The sequence below is a fragment of the Triturus cristatus genome, chromosome 6 (assembly GCF_964204655.1).
Source record: "Triturus cristatus chromosome 6, aTriCri1.1, whole genome shotgun sequence".
Taxonomy (NCBI): Eukaryota; Metazoa; Chordata; class Amphibia; order Caudata; family Salamandridae; genus Triturus; species Triturus cristatus.
Genome location: NC_140589.1, coordinates 100048399 through 100069005, shown reverse-complemented (window position 1 = coordinate 100069005; position 20607 = coordinate 100048399). Strand labels below are relative to the sequence as shown.

The window sequence follows — 20607 nt, the reverse complement described above, 5'->3', positions numbered from 1 at the left end:
CGTTCTCCTCTTGTCAAGAGAGATGGGGTTTCTCATATATTTAGGTTCTATAACGTCTTGCTGACAAAGCGCAATCCTTACCAAATGAGCATAGGACCCATGTAAGAGGTCATCTGGAAGAGTCATGCTCTTGTATGCCCTGGCCAGACGGGCCCTGCAAATTTGGAAGAATGCCATGCATCTGGTAGACAACTGGACTCCAGCACACTTACATCAATTTCCTCAGGGCTTTGATCAGGGGCTGCTTAAATTTGCATACTCCACCCTATGTTGTGACTTTGAGATCCCTTGTTGAAATTGCTTTAGCCAGCCAAGAGGTGGCTATTGTCTCAATTTCAAAGCAGCTTTGAGCCGTTCAAGTGGCTGGTGAATAGCACTTTCTCTTTGTTTGCCTCAAAGTTCTAAAGAGTTCTCCATAGGTCCTGCTCTGTACAGATTGTTCAAAGATCTGTTGGAAGTGCATATAATAGGATAAATAAATTGAGGGCATTCCTTTTCAGTACCTCACCTGCATGGCTGTCTGGCCTCTAGAAGATGCTGGGAAAGCAAGTCAGGATGGCCGAGTGGTCTACGGCGCTGCGTTCAGGTCGCAGTCTCCTCTGGAGGCGTGGGTTCAAATCCCACTTCTGACAGTCCTGTGTTTACTCTAATTTTTTTCTTGAGAAATATGATCATTTCCCTCGCAGTGGCTTATAGGATTGTCTTCTTGGAAGAGTGCAGTGAGTTTTTTTCTTGCTCTAGCCACTATTGGCCTAAGCTCTGTGCATTTTTTGGTTCCTAATATCTTTCTCACCCTTTAGATGAAAAAGCACCATGGGGTCAGGATGGCCGAGTGGTCTAAGGCGCTGCGTTAAGGCCGCAGTCTCTCCTGGAGGCGTGGGTTCGAATCCCACTTCTGACAAAACTTGAATTCCATTTTCTCTCTCAGTTCCTTTAGAATCTCAGCTAAAAATTGGCAATGTAAATAATATCTGAATAAGTACCAAACTTCAGTTTCAACTGCAAATGCATTTGCCCTATTCTATCTTTAACGTTAATGTAATATTCTTCTAGCACTCGTGGTGTTTTATATTTCTTTTGTGGGGTACTTTAAAAATCTTTTTTATGAAAGAAATGGGTTACATTAAGTCTTGTGATGTTTTAGGTTTCCAATAAGGAGGTTTTAAATTTTATGTCACGTCATTTTCAGATGCTTCAATCAATAGATGTTTCCACTATAGAATGCAGAGCAAGGGCAAAAATACAAGTGATAGAGCGAGTGAGTGAGAAGGAGTGTTGTGGAAGGACAGAATGAAACAAAGACAGAGTGAGTGAACGGCAGGGAGGCATAGAAGAGTAGTCTAGTAGTGAAGGAGACCTGCTTTTCCCTGCTCTTGACCTCCCACCCATCCCCAAACAACCACAAACATACCTTCTGTGCAAAGTTGGTATGCAGAATTTCACGCCTCAGCAAGTGAGGGTGAGTCACAGGCCAGGGGCTAAAGAGCAAAAGAGTGCCTGTGCTCAGACTTTCCCTGCTAGGGATAGTTTATCTGGAACAAGGCCTACTCTCTTGTATCCAGCAAGGATCTAGAAATCCTGCATGAATCTGCAAGGCACATTGGCAGCATAAATTTGCATAAACTGCCCCACCTATTGCCTTCCTACTTCCTGTGCTGTAGTTGTTTGTGTAGAGAGAGAGGTCGCAGGCAAGGAAATGTTGTGAGTCGGATACAGGACCCTAAATAGCTGGTGAGAGGTATGTGGTGTTCTAAAAGCATGAAAACTGTATACCTGTGAAATAAAGTGCTTTCGTATGTGTTCTTCTGTGTTTATTGTCCTGTGCATAAAGTTGCACCTTGTGTTTGAAGGTTTAAATTATTTCAGGCTTGCATGGAGGTAGACGTTTCTGAGTAACTTTTATTCATTTCTTAAAAGCCTATACTGTCAGGATGGCCGAGAGGTCTAAGGCGCTGTGTTTAGGCCACAGTCTCCTTTGGAGGCGTGGGTTCGAATCCCACTTCTGACATGCCTTTTGGAGATTTAATCTCCTTTATCTGGTTAACATCTGATGGAAGTTGCATCTGTTGGTCTTCACTTGGCACGTTATTCCGTTCTCCTCTTGTCAAGAGAGATGGGGTTTCTCATATATTTAGGTTCTATAACGTCTTGCTGACAAAGCGCAATCCTTACCAAATGAGCATAGGACCCATGTAAGAGGTCATCTGGAAGAGTCATGCTCTTGTATGCCCTGGCCAGACGGGCCCTGCAAATTTGGAAGAATGCCATGCATCTGGTAGACAACTGGACTCCAGCACACTTACAGCAATTTCCTTAGGGCTTTGATCAGGGGCTGCTTAAATTTGCATACTCCACCCTATGTTGTGACTTTGAGATCCCTTGTTGAAATTGCTTTAGCCAGCCAAGAGGTGGCTATTGTCTCAATTTCAAAGCAGCTTTGAGCCGTTCAAGTGGCTGGTGAATAGCACTTTCTCTTTGTTCGCCTCAAAGTTCTAAAGAGTTCTCCATAGGTCCTGCTCTGTACAGATTGTTCAAAGATCTGTTGGAAGTGCATATAATAGGATAAATAAATTGAGGGCATTCCTTTTCAGTACCTCACCTGCATGGCTGTCTGGCCTCTGGAAGGTGCTGGGAAAGCAAGTCAGGATGGCCGAGTGGTCTAAGGCGCTGCGTTCAGGTCGCAGTCTCCTCTGGAGGTGTGGGTTCAAATCCCACTTCTGACAGTCCTGTGTTTACTCTAATTTTTTTCTTGAGAAATATGATCATTTCCCTCGCAGTGGCTTATAGGATTGTCTTCTTGGAAGAGTGCAGTGAGTTTTTTTCTTGCTCTAGCCACTATTGGCCTAAGCTCTGTGCATTTTTTGGTTCCTAATATCTTTCTCACCCTTTAGATGAAAAAGCAGCATGGGGTCAGGATGGCCGAGTGGTCTAAGGCGCTGCGTTAAGGCCGCAGTCTCTGCTGGAGGCGTGGTTTCGAATCCCACTTCTGACAAAACTTGAATTCCATTTTCTCTCTCAGTTCCTTTAGAATCTCAGCTAAAAATTGGCAATGTAAATAATATCTGAATAAGTACCAAACTTCAGTTTCAACTGCAAATGCATTTGCCCTATTCTATCTTTAACGTTAATGTAATATTCTTCTAGCACTCGTGGTGTTTTATATTTGTTTTGTGGGGTACTTTAAAAATCTTTTTTATGAAAGAAATGGGTTACATTAAGTCTTGTGATGTTTTAGGTTTCCAATAAGGAGGTTTTAAATTTTATGTCACGTCATTTTCAGATGCTTCATTCAAGAGCTGTTTCCACTATAGAATGCAGAGCAAGGGCAAAAATACAAGTGATAGAGCGAGTGAGTGAGAAAGAGTGTTGTGGAAGGAGAGAATGAAACAAAGACAGAGTGAGTGAATGGCAGGGAGGCATAGAAGAGGAGTCTAGTAGTGAAGGAGACCTGCTTTTCCCTGCTCTTGACCTCCAACCCATCCCCAAACAACCACAAACATACCTTCTGTGCAAAGTTGGTATGCAGAATTTCACGCCTCAGCAAGTGAGGGTGAGTCCCAGGCCAGGAGCTAAAGAGCAAAAGAGTGCCTGTGCTCAGACTTTCCCTGCTAGGGATAGTTTATCTGGAACAAGGCCTACTCTCTTGTATCCAGCAAGGATCTAGAAATCCTGCATGAATCTGCAAGGCACATTGGCAGCATAAATTTGCATAAACTGCCCCACCTATTGCCTTCCTACTTCCTGTGCTGTAGTTGTTTGTGTAGAGAGAGAGGTCGCAGGCAAGGAAATGTTGTGAGTCGGATACAGGACCCTAAATAGCTGGTGAGAGGTATGTGGTGTTCTAAAAGCATGAAAACTGTATACCTGTGAAATAAAGTGCTTTCGTATGTGTTCTTCTGTGTTTATTGTCCTGTGCATAAAGTTGCACCTTGTGTTTGAAGGTTTAAATTATTTCAGGCTTGCATGGAGGTAGACGTTTCTGAGTAACTTTTATTCATTTCTTAAAAGCATATACTGTCAGGATGGCCGAGAGGTCTAAGGTGCTGTGTTTAGGCCACAGTCTCCTTTGGAGGCGTGGGTTCGAATCCCACTTCTGACATTCCTTTTGGAGATTTAATCTCCTTTATCAGGTTAACATCTGATGGAAGTTGCATCTGTTGGTCTTCACCTGGCACGTTATTCCGTTCTCCTCTTGTCAAGAGAGATGGGGTTTCTCATATATTTAGGTTCTATAACGTCTTGCTGACAAAGCGCAATCCTTACCAAATGAGCATAGGACCCATGTAAGAGGTCATCTGGAAGAGTCATGCTCTTGTATGCCCTGGCCAGACGGGCCCTGCAAATTTGGAAGAATGCCATGCATCTGGTAGACAACTGGACTCCAGCACACTTACAGCAATTTCCTTAGGGCTTTGATCAGGGCTGCTTAAATTTGCATACTCCACCCTATGTTGTGACTTTGAGATCCCTTGTTGAAATTGCTTTAGCCAGCCAAGAGGTGGCTATTGTCTCAATTTCAAAGCAGCTTTGAGCCGTTCAAGTGGCTGGTGAATAGCACTTTCTCTTTGTTCGCCTCAAAGTTCTAAAGAGTTCTCCATAGGTCCTGCTCTGTACAGATTGTTCAAAGATCTGTTGGAAGTGCATATAATAGGATAAATAAATTGAGGGCATTCCTTTTCAGTACCTCACCTGCATGGCTGTCTGGCCTCTGGAAGAAGCTGGGAAAGCAAGTCAGGATGGCCGAGTGGTCTAAGGCGCTGCGTTCAGGTCGCAGTCTCCTCTGGAGGCATGGGTTCAAATCCCACTTCTGACAGTCCTGTGTTTACTCTAATTATTTTCTTGAGAAATATGATCATTTCCCTCGCAGTGGCTTATAGGATTGTCTTCTTGGAAGAGTGCAGTGAGTTTTTTTCTTCCTCTAGCTACTATTGCCCTCAGCTCTGTGCATTTTTTGGTTCCTAATATCTTTCTCACCCTTTAGATGAAAAAGCAGCATGGGGTCAGGATGGCCGAGTGGTCTAAGGCGCTGCGTTAAGGCCGCAGTCTCTCCTGGAGGCGTGGGTTCGAATCCCACTTCTGACAAAACTTGAATTCCATTTTCTCTCTCAGTTCCTTTAGAATCTCAGCTAAAAATTGGCAATGTAAATAATATCTGAATAAGTACCAAACTTCAGTTTCAACTGCAAATGCATTTGCCCTATTCTATCTTTAACGTTAATGTAATATTCTTCTAGCACTTGTGGTGTTTTATATTTCTTTTGTGGGGTACTTTAAAAATCTTTTTTATGAAAGAAATGGGTTACATTAAGTCTTGTGATGTTTTAGGTTTCCAATAAGGAGGTTTTAAATTTTATGTCACGTCATTTTCAGATGCTTCATTCAAGAGATGTTTCCACTATAGAATGCAGAGCAAGGGCAAAAATACAAGTGATAGAGCGAGTGAGTGAGAAGGAGTGTTGTGGAAGGAGAGAATGAAACAAAGACAGAGTGAGTGAACGGCAGGGAGGCATAGAAGAGTAGACTAGTAGTGAAGGAGACCTGCTTTTCCCTGCTCTTGACCTCCCACCCATCCCCAAACAACCACAAACATACCTTCTGTGCAAAGTTGGTATGCAGAATTTCACGCCTCAGCAAGTGAGGGTGAGTCCCAGGCCAGGGGCTAAAGAGCAAAAGAGTGCCTGTGCTCAGACTTTCCCTGCTAGGGATAGTTTATCTGGAACAAGGCCTACTCTCTTGTATCCAGCAAGGATCTAGAAATCCTGCATGAATCTGCAAGGCACATTGGCAGCATAAATTTGCATAAACTGCCCCACCTATTGCCTTCCTACTTCCTGTGCTGTAGTTGTTTGTGTAGAGAGAGAGGTCGCAGGCAAGGAAATGTTGTGAGTCGGATACAGGACCCTAAATAGCTGGTGAGAGGTATGTGGTGTTCTAAAAGCATGAAAACTGTATACCTGTGAAATAAAGTGCTTTCGTATGTGTTCTTCTGTGTTTATTGTCCTGTGCATAAAGTTGCACCTTGTGTTTGAAGGTTTAAATTATTTCAGGCTTGCATGGAGGTAGACGTTTCTGAGTAACTTTTATTCATTTCTTAGAAGCCTATACTGTCAGGATGGCCGAGAGGTCTAAGGTGCTGTGTTTATGCCACAGTCTCCTTTGGAGCCGTGGGTTCGAATCCCACTTCTGACATGCCTTTTGGAGATTTAATCTCCTTTATCAGGTTAACATCTGATGGAAGTTGCATCTGTCGGTCTTCACCTGGCACGTTATTCCGTTCTCCTCTTGTCAAGAGAGATGGGGTTTCTCATATATTTAGGTTCTATAACGTCTTGCTGACAAAGCGCAATCCTTACCAAATGAGCATAGGACCCATGTAAGAGGTCATCTGGAAGAGTCATGCTCTTGTATGCCCTGGCCAGACGGGCCCTGCAAATTTGGAAGAATGCGATTCATCTGGTGGACAACTGGACTCCAGCACACTTACAGCAATTTCCTCAGGGCTTTGATCAGGGGCTGCTTAAATTTGCATACTCCACCCTATGTTGTGACTTTGAGATCCCTTGTTGAAATTGCTTTAGCCAGCCAAGAGGTGGCTATTGTCTCAATTTCAAAGCAGCTTTGCGATGTTCAAGTGGCTGGTGAATAGCACTTTCTCTTTGTTCGCCTCAAAGTTCTAAAGAGTTCTCCATAGGTCCTGCTCTGTACAGATTGTTCAAAGATCTGTTGGAAGTGCATATAATAGGATAAATAAATTGAGGGCATTCCTTTTCAGTACCTCACCTGCATGGCTGTCTGGCCTCTGGAAGATGCTGGGAAAGCAAGTCAGGATGGCCGAGTGGTCTAAGGCGCTGCGTTCAGGTTGCAGTCTCCTTTGGAGGCGTGGGTTCAAATCCCACTTCTGACAGTACTGTGTTTACTCTACTTTTTTTCTTGAGAAATATGATCATTTACCTCGCAGTGGCTTATAGGATTGTCTTCTTGGAAGAGTGCAGTGAGTTTTTTTCTTGCTCTAGCCACTATTGGCCTAAGCTCTGTGCATTTTTTGGTTCCTAATATATTTCTCACCCTTTAGATGAAAAAGCAGCATGCGGTCAGGATGGCCCAGTGGTCTAAGGCAATGCATTAAGGCCGCAGTCTCTCCTGGAGGCGTGGGTTCAAATCCAACTTCTGACAAAACTTGAATTCCATTTTCTCTCTCAGTTCCTTTAGAATCTCAGCTAAAAATTGGCAATGTAAATAATATCTGAATAAGTACCAAACTTCAGTTTCAACTGCAAATGCATTTGCCCTATTCTATCTTTAACGTTAATGTAATATTCTTCTAGCACTCGTGGTGTTTTATATTTCTTTTGTGGGGTACTTTAAAAATCTTTTTTATGAAAGAAATGGGTTACATTAAGTCTTGTGATGTTTTAGGTTTCCAATAAGGAGGTTTTAAATTTTATGTCACGTCATTTTCAGATGCTTCATTCAAGAGATGTTTCCACTATAGAATGCAGAGCAAGGGCAAAAATACAAGTGATAGAGCGAGTGAGTGAGAAGGAGTGTTGTGGAAGGAGAGAATGAAACAAAGACAGAGTGAGTGAATGGCAGGGATGCATAGAAGAGGAGTCTAGTAGTGAAGGAGACCTGCTTTTCCCTGCTCTTGACCTCCCACCCATCCCCAAACAACCACAAACATACCTTCTGTGCAAAGTTGGTATGCAGAATTTCACGCCTCAGCAAGTGAGGGTGAGTCCCAGGCCAGGGGCTAAAGAGCAAAAGAGTGCCTGTGCTCAGACTTTCCCTGCTAGGGATAGTTTATCTGGAACAAGGCCTACTCTCTTGTATCCAGCAAGGATCTAGAAATCCTGCATGAATCTGCAAGGCACATTGGCAGCATAAATTTGCATAAACTGCCCCACCTATTGCCTTCCTACTTCCTGTGCTGTAGTTGTTTGTGTAGAGAGAGAGGTCGCAGGCAAGGAAATGTTGTGAGTCGGATACAGGACCTTAAATAGCTGGTGAGAGGTATGTGGTGTTCTAAAAGCATGAAAACTGTATACCTGTGAAATAAAGTGCTTTCGTATGTGTTCTTCTGTGTTTATTGTCCTGTGCATAAAGTTGCACCTTGTGTTTGAAGGTTTAAATTATTTCAGGCTTGCATGGAGGTAGACGTTTCTGAGTAACTTTTATTCATTTCTTAAAAGCCTATACTGTCAGGATGGCCGAGAGGTCTAAGGTGCTGTGTTTAGGCCACAGTCTCCTTTGGAGGCGTGGGTTCGAATCCCACTTCTGACATGCCTTTTGGAGATTTAATCTCCTTTATCAGGTTAACATCTGATGGAAGTTGCATCTGTTGGTCTTCACCTGGCACGTTATTCCGTTCTCCTCTTGTCAAGAGAGATGGGGTTTCTCATATATTTAGGTTCTATAACGTCTTGCTGACAAAGCGCAATCCTTACCAAATGAGCATAGGACCCATGTAAGAGGTCATCTGGAAGAGTCATGCTCTTGTATGCCCTGGCCAGACGGGCCCTGCAAATTTGGAAGAATGCCATGCATCTGGTAGACAACTGGACTCCAGCACACTTACATCAATTTCCTCAGGGCTTTGATCAGGGGCTGCTTAAATTTGCATACTCCACCCTATGTTGTGACTTTGAGATCCCTTGTTGAAATTGCTTTAGCCAGCCAAGAGGTGGCTATTGTCTCAATTTCAAAGCAGCTTTGAGCCGTTCAAGTGGCTGGTGAATAGCACTTTCTCTTTGTTTGCCTCAAAGTTCTAAAGAGTTCTCCATAGGTCCTGCTCTGTACAGATTATTCAAAGATCTGTTGGAAGTGCATATAATAGGATAAATAAATTGAGGGCATTCCTTTTCAGTACCTCACCTGCATGGCTGTCTGGCCTCTGGAAGATGCTGGGAAAGCAAGTCAGGATGGCCGAGTGGTCTAAGGCGCTGCGTTCAGGTCGCAGTCTCCTCTGGAGGCGTGGGTTCAAATCCCACTTCTGACAGTCCTGTGTTTACTCTACTTTTTTTCTTGAGAAATATGATCATTTCCCTCGCAGTGGCTTATAGGATTGTCTTCTTGGAAGAGTGCAGTGAGTTTTTTTCTTGCTCTAGCCACTATTGGCCTAAGCTCTGTGCATTTTTTGGTTCCTAATATCTTTCTCACCCTTTAGATGAAAAAGCAGCATGGGGTCAGGATGGCCGAGTGGTCTAAGGCGCTGAGTTAAGGCCGCAGTCTCTCCTGGAGGCGTGGGATCAAATCCCACTTCAGACAAAACTTGAATTCCATTTTCTCTCTCAGTTCCTTTAGAATCTCAGCTAAAAATTGGCAATGTAAATAATATCTGAATAAGTACCAAACTTCAGTTTCAACTGCAAATGCATTTGCCCTATTCTATCTTTAACTTTAATGTAATATTCTTCTAGCACTCGTGGTGTTTTATATTTCTTTTGTGGGGTACTTTAAAAATCTTTTTTATGAAAGAAATGGGTTACATTAAGTCTTGTGATGTTTTAGGTTTCCAATAAGGAGGTTTTAAATTTTATGTCACGTCATTTTCAGATGCTTCATTCAAGAGATGTTTCCACTATAGAATGCAGAGCAAGGGCAAAAATACAAGTGATAGAGCGAGTGAGTGAGAAGGAGTATTGTGGAAGGAGAGAATGAAACAAAGACAGAGTGAGTGAATAGCAGGGAGGCATAGAAGAGGAGTCTAGTAGTGAAGGAGACCTGCTTTTCCCTGCTCTTGACCTCCCACCCATCCCCAAACAACCACAAACATACCTTCTGTGCAAAGTTGGTATGCAGAATTTCACGCCTCAGCAAGTGAGGGTGAGTCCCAGGCCAGGGGCTAAAGAGCAAAAGAGTGCCTGTGCTCAGACTTTCCCTGCTAGGGATAGTTTATCTGGAACAAGGCCTACTCTCTTGTATCCAGCAAGGATCTAGAAATCCTGCATGAATCTGCAAGGCACATTGGCAGCATAAATTTGCATAAACTGCCCCACCTATTGCCTTCCTACTTCCTGTGCTGTAGTTGTTTGTGTAGAGAGAGAGGTCGCAGGCAAGGAAATGTTGTGAGTCGGATACAGGACCCTAAATAGCTGGTGAGAGGTATGTGGTGTTCTAAAAGCATGAAAACTGTATACCTGTGAAATAAAGTGCTTTCGTATGTGTTCTTCTGTGTTTATTGTCCTGTGCATAAAGTTGCACCTTGTGTTTGAAGGTTTAAATTATTTCAGGCTTGCATGGAGGTAGACGTTTCTGAGTAACTTTTATTCATTTCTTAAAAGCCTATACTGTCAGGATGGCCGAGAGATCTAAGGTGCTGTGTTTAGGCCACAGTCTCCTTTGGAGGCGTGGGTTCGAATCCCACTTCTGACATGCCTTTTGGAGATTTAATCTCCTTTATCAGGTTAACATCTGATGGAAGTTGCATCTGTTGGTCTTCACCTGGCACGTTATTCCGTTCTCCTCTTGTCAAGAGAGATGGGGTTTCTCATATATTTAGGTTCTATAACGTCTTGCTGACAAAGCGCAATCCTTACCAAATGAGCATAGGACCCATGTAAGAGGTCATCTGGAAGAGTCATGCTCTTGTATGCCCTGGCCAGACGGGCCCTGCAAATTTGGAAGAATGCCATGCATCTGGTAGACAACTGGACTCCAGCACACTTACAGCAATTTCCTTAGGGCTTTGATCAGGGGCTGCTTAAATTTGCATACTCCACCCTATGTTGTGACTTTGAGATCCCTTGTTGAAATTGCTTTAGCCAGCCAAGAGGTGGCTATTGTCTCAATTTCAAAGTAGCTTTGAGCCGTTCAAGTGGCTGGTGAATAGCACTTTCTCTTTGTTCGCCTCAAAGTTCTAAAGAGTTCTCCATAGGTCCTGCTCTGTACAGATTGTTCAAAGATCTGTTGGAAGTGCATATAATAGGATAAATAAATTGAGGGCATTCCTTTTCACTACCTCACCTGCATGGCTGTCTGGCCTCTGGAAGATGCTGGGAAAGCAAGTCAGGATGGCCGAGTGGTCTAAGGCGCTGCGTTCAGGTCGCAGTCTCCTCTGGAGGCGTGGGTTCAAATCCCACTTCTGACAGTCCTGTGTTTACTCTACTTTTTTTCTTGAGAAATATGATCATTTCCCTCGCAGTGGCTTATAGGATTGTCTTCTTGGAAGAGTGCAGTGAGTTTTTTTCTTGCTCTAGCCACTATTGGCCTAAGCTCTGTGCATTTTTTGGTTCCTAATATCTTTCTCACCCTTTAGATGAAAAAGTAGCATGGGGTCAGGATGGCCGAGTGGTCTAAGGTGCTGCGTTTAGGCCGCAGTCTCTGCTGGAGGCGTGGTTTCGAATCCCACTTCTGACAAAACTTGAATTCCATTTTCTCTCTCAGTTCCTTTAGAATCTCAGCTAAAAATTGGCAATGTAAATAATATCTGAATAAGTACCAAACTTCAGTTTCAACTGCAAATGCATTTGCCCTATTCTATCTTTAACGTTAATGTAATATTCTTCTAGCACTCGTGGTGTTTTATATTTCTTTTGTGGGGTACTTTAAAAATCTTTTTTATGAAAGAAATGGGTTACATTAAGTCTTGTGATGTTTTAGGTTTCCAATAAGGAGGTTTTAAATTTTATGTCACGTCATTTTCAGATGCTTCATTCAAGAGATGTTTCCACTATAGAATGCAGTGCAAGGGCAAAAATACAAGTGATAGAGCGAGTGAGTGAGTGAGAAGGAGTATTGTGGAAGGAGAGAATGAAACAAAGACAGAGTGAGTGAATAGCAGGGAGACATAGAAGAGGAGTCTAGTAGTGAAGGAGACCTGCTTTTCCCTGCTCTTGACCTCCCACCCATCCCCAAACAACCACAAACATACCTTCTGTGCAAAGTTGGTATGCAGAATTTCATGCCTCAGCAAGTGAGGGTGAGTCCCAGGCCAGGGGCTAAAGAGCAAAAGAGTGCCTGTGCTCAGACTTTCCCTGCTAGGGATAGTTTATCTGGAACAAGGCCTACTCTCTTGTATCCAGCAAGGATCTAGAAATCCTGCATGAATCTGCAAGGCACATTGGCAGCATAAATTTGCATAAACTGCCCCACCTATTGCCTTCCTACTTCCTGTGCTGTAGTTGTTTGTGTAGAGAGAGAGGTCGCAGGCAAGGAAATGTTGTGAGTCGGATACAGGACCTTAAATAGCTGGTGAGAGGTATGTGGTGTTCTAAAAGCATGAAAACTGTATACCTGTGAAATAAAGTGCTTTCGTATGTGTTCTTCTGTGTTTATTGTCCTGTGCATAAAGTTGCACCTTGTGTTTGAAGGTTTAAATTATTTCAGGCTTGCATGGAGGTAGACGTTTCTGAGTAACTTTTATTCATTTCTTAAAAGCCTATACTGTCAGGATGGCCGAGAGGTCTAAGGTGCTGTGTTTAGGCCACAGTCTCCTTTGGAGGCGTGGGTTCGAATCCCACTTCTGACATGCCTTTTGGAGATTTAATCTCCTTTATCAGGTTAACATCTGATGGAAGTTGCATCTGTTGGTCTTCACCTGGCACGTTATTCCGTTCTCCTCTTGTCAAGAGAGATGGGGTTTCTCATATATTTAGGTTCTATAACGTCTTGCTGACAAAGCGCAATCCTTACCAAATGAGCATAGGACCCATGTAAGAGGTCATCTGGAAGAGTCATGCTCTTGTATGCCCTGGCCAGACGGGCCCTGCAAATTTGGAAGAATGCCATGCATCTGGTAGACAACTGGACTCCAGCACACTTACAGCAATTTCCTTAGGGCTTTGATCAGGGGCTGCTTAAATTTGCATACTCCACCCTATGTTGTGACTTTGAGATCCCTTGTTGAAATTGCTTTAGCCAGCCAAGAGGTGGCTATTGTCTCAATTTCAAAGCAGCTTTGAGCCGTTCAAGTGGCTGGTGAATAGCACTTTCTCTTTGTTCGCCTCAAAGTTCTAAAGAGTTCTCCATAGGTCCTGCTCTGTACAGATTGTTCAAAGATCTGTTGGAAGTGCATGTAATAGGATAAGTAAATTGAGGGCATTCCTTTTCAGTACCTCACCTGCATGGCTGTTTGGCCTCTGGAAGATGCTGGGAAAGCAAGTCAGGATGGCCGAGTGGTCTAAGGCGCTGCGTTCAGGTCGCAGTCTCCTCTGGAGGCGTGGGTTCAAATCCCACTTCTGACAGTCCTGTGTTTACTCTACTTTTTTTTTTGAGAAATATGATCATTTCCCTCGCAGTGGCTTATAGGATTGTCTTCTTGGAAGAGTGCAGTGAGTTTTTTTCTTGCTCTAGCCACTATTGGCCTAAGCTCTGTGCATTTTTTGGTTCCTAATATCTTTCTCACCCTTTAGATAAAAAAGCAGCATGGGGTCAGGATGGCCGAGTGGTCTAAGGCGCTGCGTTAAGGCCGCAGTCTCTCATGGAGGCGTGGGTTCGAATCCCGCTTCTGACAAAACTTGAATTCCATTTTCTCTCTCAGTTCCTTTAGAATCTCAGCTAAAAATTGGCAATGTAAATAATATCTGAATAAGTACCAAACTTCAGTTTCAACTGCAAATGCATTTGCCCTATTCTATCTTTAACGTTAATGTAATATTCTTCTAGCACTCGTGGTGTTTTATATTTCTTTTGTGGGGTACTTTAAAAATCTTTTTTATGAAAGAAATGGGTTACATTAAGTCTTGTGATGTTTTAGGTTTCCAATAAGGAGGTTTTAAATTTTATGTCACGTCATTTTCAGATGCTTCATTCAAGAGATGTTTCCACTATAGAATGCAGAGCAAGGGCAAAAATACAAGTGATAGAGCGAGTGAGTGAGAAGGAGTGTTGTGGAAGGAGAGAATGAAACAAAGACAGAGTGAGTGAATGGCAGGGATGCATAGAAGAGGAGTCTAGTAGTGAAGGAGACCTGCTTTTCCCTGCTCTTGACCTCCCACCCATCCCCAAACAACCACAAACATACCTTCTGTGCAAAGTTGGTATGCAGAATTTCATGCCTCAGCAAGTGAGGGTGAGTCCCAGGCCAGGGGCTAAAGAGCAAAAGAGTGCCTGTGCTCAAACTTTCCCTGCTAGGGATAGTTTATCTGGAACAAGGCCTACTCTCTTGTATCCAGCAAGGATCTAGAAATCCTGCATGAATCTGCAAGGCACATTGGCAGCATAAATTTGCATAAACTGCCCCACCTATTGCCTTCCTACTTCCTGTGCTGTAGTTGTTTGTGTAGAGAGAGAGGTCGCAGGCAAGGAAATGTTGTGAGTCGGATACAGGACCCTAAATAGCTGGTGAGAGGTATGTGGTGTTCTAAAAGCATGAAAACTGTATACCTGTGAAATAAAGTGCTTTCGTATGTGTTCTTCTGTGTTTATTGTCCTGTGCATAAAGTTGCACCTTGTGTTTGAAGGTTTAAATTATTTCAGGCTTGCATGGAGGTAGACGTTTCTGAGTAACTTTTATTCATTTCTTAAAAGTCTATACTGTCAGGATGGCAGAGAGGTCTAAGGTGCTGTGTTTAGGCCACAGTCTCCTTTGGAGGCATGGGTTCGAATCCCACTTCTGGCATGCCTTTTGGAGATTTAATCTCCTTTATCAGGTTAACATCTGATGGAAGTTGCATCTGTTGGTCTTCACCTGGCACGTTATTCCGTTCTCCTCTTGTCAAGAGAGATGGGGTTTCTCATATATTTAGGTTCTATAACGTCTTGCTGACAAAGCGCAATCCTTACCAAATGAGCATAGGACCCATGTAAGAGGTCATCTGGAAGAGTCATGCTCTTGTATGCCCTGGCCAGACGGGCCCTGCAAATTTGGAAGAATGCCATGCATCTGGTAGACAACTGGACTCCAGCACACTTACAGCAATTTCCTTAGGGCTTTGATCAGAGGCTGCTTAAATTTGCATACTCCACCCTATGTTGTGACTTTGAGATCCTTTGTTGAAATTGCTTTAGCCAGCCAAGAGGTGGCTATTGTCTCAATTTCAAAGCAGCTTTGAGCCGTTCAAGTGGCTGGTGAATAGCACTTTCTCTTTGTTCGCCTCAAAGTTCTAAAGAGTTCTCCATAGGTCCTGCTCTGTACAGATTGTTCAAAGATCTGTTGGAAGTGCATGTAATAGGATAAGTAAATTGAGGGCATTCCTTTTCAGTACCTCACCTGCATGGCTGTTTGGCCTCTGGAAGATGCTGGGAAAGCAAGTCAGGATGGCCGAGTGGTCTAAGGCGCTGCGTTCAGGTCGCAGTCTCCTCTGGAGGCGTGGGTTCAAATCCCACTTCTGACAGTCCTGTGTTTACTCTACTTTTTTTCTTGAGAAATATGATCATTTCCCTCGCAGTGGCTTATAGGATTGTCTTCTTGGAAGAGTGCAGTGAGTTTTTTTCTTGCTCTAGCCACTATTGGCCTAAGCTCTGTGCATTTTTTGGTTCCTAATATCTTTCTCACCCTTTAGATAAAAAAGCAGCATGGGGTCAGGATGGCCGAGTGGTCTAAGGCGCTGCGTTAAGGCCGCAGTCTCTCATGGAGGCGTGGGTTCGAATCCCGCTTCTGACAAAACTTGAATTCCATTTTCTCTCTCAGTTCCTTTAGAATCTCAGCTAAAAATTGGCAATGTAAATAATATCTGAATAAGTACCAAACTTCAGTTTCAACTGCAAATGCATTTGCCCTATTCTATCTTTAACGTTAATGTTATATTCTTCTAGCACTCGTGGTGTTTTATATTTCTTTTGTGGGGTACTTTAAAAATCTTTTTTATGAAAGAAATGGGTTACATTAAGTCTTGTGATGTTTTAGGTTTCCAATAAGGAGGTTTTAAATTTTATGTCACGTCATTTTCAGATGCTTCATTCAAGAGATGTTTCCACTATAGAATGCAGAGCAAGGGCAAAAATACAAGTGATAGAGCGAGTGAGTGAGAAGGAGTGTTGTGGAAGGAGAGAATGAAACAAAGACAGAGTGAGTGAATGGCAGGGATGCATAGAAGAGGAGTCTAGTAGTGAAGGAGACCTGCTTTTCCCTGCTCTTGACCTCCCACCCATCCCCAAACAACCACAAACATACCTTCTGTGCAAAGTTGGTATGCAGAATTTCATGCCTCAGCAAGTGAGGGTGAGTCCCAGGCCAGGGGCTAAAGAGCAAAAGAGTGCCTGTGCTTAAACTTTCCCTGCTAGGGATAGTTTATCTGGAACAAGGCCTACTCTCTTGTATCCAGCAAGGATCTAGAAATCCTGCATGAATCTGCAAGGCACATTGGCAGCATAAATTTGCATAAACTGCCCCACCTATTGCCTTCCTACTTCCTGTGCTGTAGTTGTTTGTGTAGAGAGAGAGGTCGCAGGCAAGGAAATGTTGTGAGTCGGATACAGGACCCTAAATAGCTGGTGAGAGGTATGTGGTGTTCTAAAAGCATGAAAACTGTATACCTGTGAAATAAAGTGCTTTCGTATGTGTTCTTCTGTGTTTATTGTCCTGTGCATAAAGTTGCACCTTGTGTTTGAAGGTTTAAATTATTTCAGGCTTGCATGGAGGTAGACGTTTCTGAGTAACTTTTATTCATTTCTTAAAAGTCTATACTGTCAGGATGGCAGAGAGGTCTAAGGTGCTGTGTTTAGGCCACAGTCTCCTTTGGAGGCATGGGTTCGAATCCCACTTCTGGCATGCCTTTTGGAGATTTAATCTCCTTTATCAGGTTAACATCTGATGGAAGTTGCATCTGTTGGTCTTCACCTGGCACGTTATTCCGTTCTCCTCTTGTCAAGAGAGATGGGGTTTCTCATATATTTAGGTTCTATAACGTCTTGCTGACAAAGCGCAATCCTTACCAAATGAGCATAGGACCCATGTAAGAGGTCATCTGGAAGAGTCATGCTCTTGTATGCCCTGGCCAGACGGGCCCTGCAAATTTGGAAGAATGCCATGCATCTGGTAGACAACTGGACTCCAGCACACTTACAGCAATTTCCTTAGGGCTTTGATCAGAGGCTGCTTAAATTTGCATACTCCACCCTATGTTGTGACTTTGAGATCCTTTGTTGAAATTGCTTTAGCCAGCCAAGAGGTGGCTATTGTCTCAATTTCAAAGCAGCTTTGAGCCGTTCAAGTGGCTGGTGAATAGCACTTTCTCTTTGTTCGCCTCAAAGTTCTAAAGAGTTCTCCATAGGTCCTGCTCTGTACAGATTGTTCAAAGATCTGTTGGAAGTGCATGTAATAGGATAAGTAAATTGAGGGCATTCCTTTTCAGTACCTCACCTGCATGGCTGTTTGGCCTCTGGAAGATGCTGGGAAAGCAAGTCAGGATGGCCGAGTGGTCTAAGGCGCTGCGTTCAGGTCGCAGTCTCCTCTGGAGGCGTGGGTTCAAATCCCACTTCTGACAGTCCTGTGTTTACTCTACTTTTTTTCTTGAGAAATATGATCATTTCCCTCGCAGTGGCTTATAGGATTGTCTTCTTGGAAGAGTGCAGTGAGTTTTTTTCTTGCTCTAGCCACTATTGGCCTAAGCTCTGTGCATTTTTTGGTTCCTAATATCTTTCTCACCCTTTAGATGAAAAAGCAGCATGGGGTCAGGATGGCCGAGTGGTCTAAGGCGCTGCGTTAAGGCCGCAGTCTCTTCTGGAGGCGTGGGTTCGAATCCCACTTCTGACAAAACTTGAATTCCATTTTCTCTCTCAGTTCCTTTAGAATCTCAGCTAAAAATTGGCAATGTAAATAATATCTGAATAAGTACCCAACTTCAGTTTCAACTGCATATGCATTTGCCCTATTCTATCTTTAACGTTAATGTAATATTCTTCTAGCACTCGTGGTGTTTTATATTTCTTTTGTGGGGTACTTTAAAAATCTTTTTTATGAAAGAAATGGGTTACATTAAGTCTTGTGATGTTTTAGGTTTCCAATAAGGAGGTTTTAAATTTTATGTCACGTCATTTTCAGATGCTTCATTCAAGAGATGTTTCCACTATAGAATGCAGAGCAAGGGCAAAAATACAAGTGATAGAGCGAGTGAGTGGGAAGGAGTGTTGTGGAAGGAGAGAATGAAACAAAGACAGAGTGAGTGAATGGCAGGGAGGCATAGAAGAGGAGTCTAGTAGTGAAGGAGACCTGCTTTTCCCTGCTCTTGACCTCCCACCCATCCCCAAACAACCACAAACATACCTTCTGTGCAAAGTTGGTATGCATAATTTCACGCCTCAGCAAGTGAGGGTGAGTCCCAGGCCAGGGGCTAAAGAGCAAAAGAGTGCCTGTGCTCAGACTTTCCCTGCTAGGGATAGTTTATCTGGAACAAGTCCTACTCTCTTGTATCCAGCAAGGATCTAGAAATCCTGCATGAATCTGCAAGGCACATTGGCAGCATAAATTTGCATAAACTGCCCCTCCTATTGCCTTCCTACTTCCTGTGCTGTAGTTGTTTGTGTAGAGAGAGAGGTCGCAGGCAAGGAAATGTTGTGAGTCGGATACAGGACCCTAAATAGCTGGTGAGAGGTATGTGGTGTTCTAAAAGCATGAAAACTGTATACCTGTGAAATAAAGTGCTTTCGTATGTGTTCTTCTGTGTTTATTGTCCTGTGCATAAAGTTGCACCTTGTGTTTGAAGGTTTAAATTATTTCAGGCTTGCATGGAGGTAGACGTTTCTGAGTAACTTTTATTCATTTCTTAAAAGCCTATACTGTCAGGATGGCCGAGAGGTCTAAGGTGCTGTGTTTAGGCCACAGTCTCCTTTGGAGGCGTGGGTTCGAATCCCACTTCTGACATGCCTTTTGGAGATTTAATCTCCTTTATCAGGTTAACATCTGATGGAAGTTGCATCTGTTGGTCTTCACCTGGCACGTTATTCCGTTCTCCTCTTGTCAAGAGAGATGGGGTTTCTCATATATTTAGTTTCTATAACGTCTTGCTGACAAAGCGCAATCCTTACCAAATGAGCATAGGACCCATGTAAGAGGTCATCTGGAAGAGTCATGCTCTTGTATGCCCTGGCCAGACGGGCCCTGCAAATTTGGAAGAATGCCATGCATCTGGTAGACAACTGGACTCCAGCACACTTACAGCAATTTCCTTAGGGCTTTGATCAGGGGCTGCTTAAATTTGCATACTCCACCCTATGTTGTGACTTTGAGATCCCTTGTTGAAATTGCTTTAGCCAGCCAAGAGGTGGCTATTGTCTCAATTTCAAAGCAGCTTTGAGCCGTTCAAGTGGCTGGTGAATAGCACTTTCTCTTTGTTCGCCTCAAAGTTCTAAAGAGTTCTCCATAGGTCCTGCTCTGTACAGATTGTTCAAAGATCTGTTGGAAGTGCATATAATAGGATAAATAAATTGAGGGCATTCCTTTTCAGTACCTCACCTGCGTGGCTGTCTGGCCTCTGGAAGATGCTGGGAAAGCAAGTCAGGATGGCCGAGTGGTCTAAGGCGCTGCGTTCAGGTCGCAATCTCCTCTGGAGGCGTGGGTTCAAATCCCACTTCTGACAGTCCTGTGTTTACTCTAATTATTTTCTTGAGAAATATGATCATTTCCCTCGCAGTGGCTTATAGGATTGTCTTCTTGGAAGAGTGCAGTGAGTTTTTTTCTTGCTCTAGCCACTATTGGCCTAAGCTCTGTGCATTTTTTGGTTCCTAATATCTTTCTCACCCTTTAGATGAAAAAGTAGCATGGGGTCAGGATGGCCGAGTGGTCTAAGGTGCTGCGTTTAGGCCGCAGTCTCTGCTGGAGGCGTGGGTTCGAATCCCACTTCTGACAAAACTTGAATTCCATTTTCTCTCTCAGTTCCTTTAGAATCTCAGCTAAAAATTGGCAATGTAAATAATATCTGAATAAGTACCAAACTTCAGTTTCAACTGCAAATGCATTTGCCCTATTCTATCTTTAACGTTAATGTAATATTCTTCTAGCACTCGTGGTGTTTTATATTTCTTTTGTGGGGTACTTTAAAAATCTTTTTTATGAAAGAAATGGGTTACATTAAGTCTTGTGATGTTTTAGGTTTCCAATAAGGAGGTTTTAAATTTTATGTCACGTCATTTTCAGATGCTTCATTCAAGAGATGTTTCCACTATAGAATGCAGTGCAAGGGCAAAAATACAAGTGATAGAGCGAGTGAGTGAGAAGGAGTATTGTGGAAGGAGAGAATGAAACAAAGACAGAGTGAGTGAATAGCAGGGAGACATAGAAGAGGAATCTAGTAGTGAAGGAGACCTGCTTTTCCCTGCTCTTGACCTCCCACCCATCCCCAAACAACCACAAACATACCTTCTGTGCAAAGTTGGTATGCAGAATTTCACGCCTCAGCAAGTGAGGGTGAGTCCCAGGCCAGGGGCTAAAGAGCAAAAGAGTGCCTGTGCTCAGACTTTCCCTGCTAGGGATAGTTTATCTGGAACAAGGCCTACTCTCTTGTATCCAGCAAGGATCTAGAAATCCTGCATGAATCTGCAAGGCATATTGGCAGCATAAATTTGCATAAACTGCCCCACCTATTGCCTTCCTACTTCCTGTGCTGTAGTTGTTTGTGTAGAGAGAGAGGTCGCAGGCAAGGAAATGTTGTGAGTCGGATACAGGACCTTAAATAGCTGGTGAGAGGTATGTGGTGTTCTAAAAGCATGAAAACTGTATACCTGTGAAATAAA

General features: G+C 43.3%; 19 non-coding genes across 19 annotated transcripts; all 19 read left to right on the top strand.

Moving 5' to 3' along the window:
* Window positions 1-818: 818 nt before the first annotated feature.
* TRNAL-AAG (transfer RNA leucine (anticodon AAG)) lies at window positions 819-901 on the top strand. The gene has a single exon. It is a non-coding gene; the product is annotated as a tRNA-Leu (tRNA).
* Window positions 902-1925: 1024 nt separating this feature from the next.
* On the top strand, window positions 1926-2008 carry TRNAL-UAG (transfer RNA leucine (anticodon UAG)). The gene has a single exon. It is a non-coding gene; the product is annotated as a tRNA-Leu (tRNA).
* A 632-nt stretch (window positions 2009-2640) lies between these two features.
* Window positions 2641-2723, top strand: TRNAL-CAG (transfer RNA leucine (anticodon CAG)). Its single transcript has one exon. It is a non-coding gene; the product is annotated as a tRNA-Leu (tRNA).
* Window positions 2724-4016: 1293 nt separating this feature from the next.
* Window positions 4017-4099, top strand: TRNAL-UAG (transfer RNA leucine (anticodon UAG)). The gene has a single exon. It is a non-coding gene; the product is annotated as a tRNA-Leu (tRNA).
* A 900-nt stretch (window positions 4100-4999) lies between these two features.
* Window positions 5000-5082, top strand: TRNAL-AAG (transfer RNA leucine (anticodon AAG)). The gene has a single exon. It is a non-coding gene; the product is annotated as a tRNA-Leu (tRNA).
* A 1739-nt stretch (window positions 5083-6821) lies between these two features.
* Window positions 6822-6904, top strand: TRNAL-CAG (transfer RNA leucine (anticodon CAG)). The gene has a single exon. It is a non-coding gene; the product is annotated as a tRNA-Leu (tRNA).
* Window positions 6905-8197: 1293 nt separating this feature from the next.
* TRNAL-UAG (transfer RNA leucine (anticodon UAG)) lies at window positions 8198-8280 on the top strand. Its single transcript has one exon. It is a non-coding gene; the product is annotated as a tRNA-Leu (tRNA).
* Window positions 8281-8912: 632 nt separating this feature from the next.
* On the top strand, window positions 8913-8995 carry TRNAL-CAG (transfer RNA leucine (anticodon CAG)). Its single transcript has one exon. It is a non-coding gene; the product is annotated as a tRNA-Leu (tRNA).
* Window positions 8996-11003: 2008 nt separating this feature from the next.
* On the top strand, window positions 11004-11086 carry TRNAL-CAG (transfer RNA leucine (anticodon CAG)). The gene has a single exon. It is a non-coding gene; the product is annotated as a tRNA-Leu (tRNA).
* A 1297-nt stretch (window positions 11087-12383) lies between these two features.
* Window positions 12384-12466, top strand: TRNAL-UAG (transfer RNA leucine (anticodon UAG)). The gene has a single exon. It is a non-coding gene; the product is annotated as a tRNA-Leu (tRNA).
* A 632-nt stretch (window positions 12467-13098) lies between these two features.
* TRNAL-CAG (transfer RNA leucine (anticodon CAG)) lies at window positions 13099-13181 on the top strand. Its single transcript has one exon. It is a non-coding gene; the product is annotated as a tRNA-Leu (tRNA).
* A 186-nt stretch (window positions 13182-13367) lies between these two features.
* TRNAL-AAG (transfer RNA leucine (anticodon AAG)) lies at window positions 13368-13450 on the top strand. The gene has a single exon. It is a non-coding gene; the product is annotated as a tRNA-Leu (tRNA).
* A 1739-nt stretch (window positions 13451-15189) lies between these two features.
* TRNAL-CAG (transfer RNA leucine (anticodon CAG)) lies at window positions 15190-15272 on the top strand. The gene has a single exon. It is a non-coding gene; the product is annotated as a tRNA-Leu (tRNA).
* Window positions 15273-15458: 186 nt separating this feature from the next.
* Window positions 15459-15541, top strand: TRNAL-AAG (transfer RNA leucine (anticodon AAG)). The gene has a single exon. It is a non-coding gene; the product is annotated as a tRNA-Leu (tRNA).
* Window positions 15542-17280: 1739 nt separating this feature from the next.
* TRNAL-CAG (transfer RNA leucine (anticodon CAG)) lies at window positions 17281-17363 on the top strand. The gene has a single exon. It is a non-coding gene; the product is annotated as a tRNA-Leu (tRNA).
* A 186-nt stretch (window positions 17364-17549) lies between these two features.
* TRNAL-AAG (transfer RNA leucine (anticodon AAG)) lies at window positions 17550-17632 on the top strand. The gene has a single exon. It is a non-coding gene; the product is annotated as a tRNA-Leu (tRNA).
* A 1024-nt stretch (window positions 17633-18656) lies between these two features.
* TRNAL-UAG (transfer RNA leucine (anticodon UAG)) lies at window positions 18657-18739 on the top strand. Its single transcript has one exon. It is a non-coding gene; the product is annotated as a tRNA-Leu (tRNA).
* A 632-nt stretch (window positions 18740-19371) lies between these two features.
* Window positions 19372-19454, top strand: TRNAL-CAG (transfer RNA leucine (anticodon CAG)). Its single transcript has one exon. It is a non-coding gene; the product is annotated as a tRNA-Leu (tRNA).
* Window positions 19455-19640: 186 nt separating this feature from the next.
* TRNAL-UAG (transfer RNA leucine (anticodon UAG)) lies at window positions 19641-19723 on the top strand. The gene has a single exon. It is a non-coding gene; the product is annotated as a tRNA-Leu (tRNA).
* The last annotated feature ends 884 nt before the right edge of the window (window positions 19724-20607 follow it).